Consider the following 4293-nt stretch of genomic DNA (forward strand, 5'->3'; position numbering starts at 1 on the left):
GGTGGTGCCTGTTGTCTGGGGTTGACTGAATGGGATCTGGTGGTGCCTGTTGTCTGGGGTTGAATGTGGTGGTGCCTGTGTGTGTGAAAGGAGCCTGGGGCTCTGATGTCATGACATTCTCTCTGTGTCCTGCGTTAACCTGCTCCTCTGAATGTTTGGAATAACTCTGCTCCTCCTTGGCCACTGGCCCTGCGGTTGACACACATACACACACACACGCTGTCCTCTTGTGTAAACTACTCTGTCTTCCCCTCCGCTCTACAGAATGGGCGTGTTTCTTGTGATGCGGACATAGAGAGGCTCACACTGAACGAGGGATACGTCAACGGGACACATGTAAGCTGTGTGTGTGCCGGAATATGTCTTCCTCTTTGTATCTGTGTGACTGTATGTATCTGTGTGTGTGTGACATGTTGCCTGTGTTAATTAAGTTTGCGAGTGCATTTATCTGTGTGTGTGTGTTTATATTGTGGGTGTAACGGTGTCTGTCTCTCCGTTCTTCAGTACAGGATGGAGCCTGGTCAAGTCGTCCAGGAGACGGTTACCGTGGAGGAGGACCCGCACGAGGTGCCCCCCGTCATCTCTGTGGAAACCAGCGAAGATGGCACCACGCGCCGCACAGAAACTACGGTAATACCTTTACCCTCTCTCTCCCTGACTCATGTCATCTCCTCCGTGTCTGACACTAACCTCTCTTTCCCTGACTCATGTCATCTCCTCTGTGTCTGACACTAACCTCTCTCCCCTGACTCATGTCATCTCCTCCGTGGTCTGACACTAACCTCTCTCCCCTGACTCATGTCATCTCCTTCGTGTCTGACACAACCTCTCTCTCCTGACTCCTCGTACGGTCATCTCCTCCGTGTCTGACACTAACCTCTCTCTCCTGACTCCTCGTACGGTCATCTCCTCCGTGTCTGACACTAACCTCTCTCTCCTGACTCTCGTACGGTCATCTCCTCCGTGTCTGACACTAACCTCTCTCTCTGACTCCTCGTACGGTTATCTCCTGCGTGTCTGACACTAACCCTCTCTTCCTGACTCCTCGTACGGTCATCCTGCGTGTCTGACACTAACCTCTCTCTCTGACTCCTCGTACGGTCATCTCCTCCGTGTCTGACACTAACCTCTCTCTCCTGACTCCTCGTACGGTCATCTCCTGCGTGTCTGACACTAACCTCTCTCTCCTGACTCCTCGTACGGTCATCTCCTCCGTGTCTGACACTAACCTCTCTCCTGACTCCTCGTACGGTCATCTCCTCCGTGTCTGACACTAACCTCTCTCTCCTGACTCCTCGTACGGTCATCTCCTCCGTGTCTGACACTAACCTCTCTCTCCTGACTCCTCGTACGGTCATCTCCTCCGTGTCTGACACTAACTCTCTCTCCTGACTCCTCGTACGGTCATCTCCTCCGTGTCTGACACTAACCTCTCTCTCCTGACTCCTCGTACGGTCATCTCCTCCGTGTCTGACACTAACCTCTCTCTCCTGACTCCTCGTACGGTCATCTCCTCCGTGTCTGACACTAACCTCTCTCTCCTGACTCCTCGTACGGTCATCTCCTCCGTGTCTGACACTAACCTCTCTTCCTGACTCCTCGTAAGGTCATCTCCTCTGTGTCTGACACTAACCTCTCTCTCCTGACTCCTCGTACGGTCATCTCCTGCGTGTCTGACACTAACCTCTCTCTCCTGACTCCTCGTACGGTCATCTCCTCCGTGTCTGACACTAACCTCTCTCTCCTGACTCCTCGTACGGTCATCTCCTCCGTGTCTGACACTAACCTAGTTGTATCTGTTTCTCCTGCCCCTCTCCCCAGGTAAAGAAGGTAGTGAAGACTACCATGACTCGTACAGTCATCCCCTCTGTGTCTGACAACCTCTCCCTGGATGAGGGGGGTCTATGACAGGTGTAGGGGGTTACACCACCCCATGGAGCGGGTCTACAGACAGCCAGGTCCTCCCATGGACTACCCACAAACACCGTGCCCCGAAACTACCAATACGGACCCCCGGGAGGGTACGAGGACTACCGCCAGGGCCCTCCCTCCATAGGGGAGACTATGCCAGCCTGAGCAGGGGAGCACGCATGGACGACCGCTACAGGTAGGACAGGTGGATCTGTTGTCTCTTTATCCATAGATGTAGAGTTGGGAGACAACGGGTATATCCTCTCCTTTCTCCCTCCTCTCCTCTCTACTTCTCCCTCCAGGCCAGCTGATGGGTACCGGACCCTGGACTCAGGATACAGAGCCATCAGCAGGAACCAGCTGGACCCATACGCAGCACAGCCACAGGTGTGTTAAATAAAGTGGGTCGTAATGGCAGTGTGTTGTAGCTGTCTGGACTGCAGAATGTGTGTTAACGTGATGATATTGTATTGGTCAGGTGGGTCGTATGGGCAGTGCGTTGGAGCTGTCTGGGATGCCGAGGTTTGTCCCAGAGCCGTACGGTCTGGAGGATGACAGAGGAGTCTGGGGTATGACGAGGCAGACTACGGCATGGGACCGGCCATCCACTACGGAACAGTACCACGCAACCAACAAGCCTTCAACCACGGACCGCCCCGCAGGACAGGGTACATGTCCAGTGTGTGTGGAGGGAGTGTGTGCAGTAATGTCTGGTCTCCTTCTCGGTATCCCTGGTTGTTTATTCAGTCAGTGTAGTGTCCGCTCCCTACTAACCCCTCCAGTGTAGTGTCCGCTCCCTACTAACCCCTACCAGTGTAGTGTCCGCTCACTACTAACCCATACCAGTGTAGTGTCCGCTCCCTAATAAAACCCCTACCAGTGTAGTGTCCGCTCCTACTAACCCTACCAGTGTAGTGTCCGCTCCCTACTAACCCCTACCAGTGTAGTGTCCGCTCCCTACTAACCCCTACCAGTGGGTAGTGTCCGCCTCCCTACTAACCCCTACCAGTGTAGTGTCCGCTCCCTTACTAACCCCTACCAGTGGAGTGTCCGCCTCCCTACTAACCCTACCAGTGGAGTGTTCCGCTCCTACTAACCCCTACCAGTGGAGTGTCCGCTCCGACTAACCCCTACCAGTGGAGTGTCCGCTCCCGACTAACCCCTACAGTGGAGTGTCCGCTCCCGACTAACCCTACCAGTGGAGTGTCCGCTCCCGACTAACCCCTACAGTGGAGTGTGCTCCGCTCCTGACTAAACCCCTACCAGTGGAGTGTCCGCTACCGACTAACCCCTACCAGTGGAGTGTCCGCTCCCGACTAACCCCTACCAGTGGAGTGTCCGTTACTGTCCACCACATACATGTTACTGCCCACCACTAGACTATACATGTTACTGCCCACCACTATACATGTTACTGTCCACCACTAGACTATACATGTACTGCCCACCACTAGACTATACATGTTACTGCCCACCACTATACATGTTACTGCCCACCACTAGACTATACATGTTACTGCCCACCACTAGACTATACATGTTACTGCCACCACTATACATGTTACTGTCACACCACTATACATGTTACTGTCCACCACTATACATGTTACTGCCCACCACTAGACTATACATGTTACTGCCCCACTAGACTATACATGTTACTGCCCACCACTAGACTATACATGTTACTGCCCACACTAGACTATACATGTTACTGTCCACCACTCTATACATGTTACTGCCCACCACTAGACTATACATGTTACTGTCCACCACTATATACATGTTACTGCCCACCACTATACATGTTACTGTCCACCACTAGACTATACATGTTACTGCCCACCACTAGACTATACATGTTACTGTCCACCACTAGACTATACATGTTACTGCCACCACTAGACTATACATGTTACTGTCCACCACTATACATGTTACTGCACCACCACTATACATGTTACTGCCCACCACTAGACTATACATGTTACTGTCCACCACTATACATGTTACTGCCCACCACTAGACTATACATGTTACTGCCCACCACTAGACTATACATGTTACTGTCCACCACTATACATGTTACTGCCACCACTAGATAACATGTTACTGCCACCACTATACATGTTACTGCCCACCACTATACATGTTACTGCCACCCACTAGACTATACATGTTACTGCCCACCACTAGACTATACATGTTACTGTCCACCACTAGACTATACATGTTACTGCCCACCACTAGACTATACATGTTACTGTCCACCACTATACATGTTACTGCCCACCACTATACATGTTACTGCCCACCACTAGACTTACATGTACTGTCCACCACTAGACTATACATGTTACTGCCCACCACTAGACTATACAT

The 4293-nt window shown here is 51.9% G+C and overlaps 1 long non-coding RNA gene across 1 annotated transcript; it reads left to right on the top strand.

The window, feature by feature from the left end:
• Positions 1-241: 241 nt before the first annotated feature.
• On the top strand, positions 242-1930 carry LOC116358144 (uncharacterized). Its single transcript, XR_004206030.1, has 3 exons — positions 242-336; positions 505-630; positions 1822-1930. It is a non-coding gene; the product is annotated as an uncharacterized LOC116358144 (long non-coding RNA).
• Positions 1931-4293: the final 2363 nt, after the last annotated feature.

Source organism: Oncorhynchus kisutch, linkage group LG28, assembly GCF_002021735.2.
Source record: "Oncorhynchus kisutch isolate 150728-3 linkage group LG28, Okis_V2, whole genome shotgun sequence".
NCBI classification, from domain to species: Eukaryota; Metazoa; Chordata; class Actinopteri; order Salmoniformes; family Salmonidae; genus Oncorhynchus; species Oncorhynchus kisutch.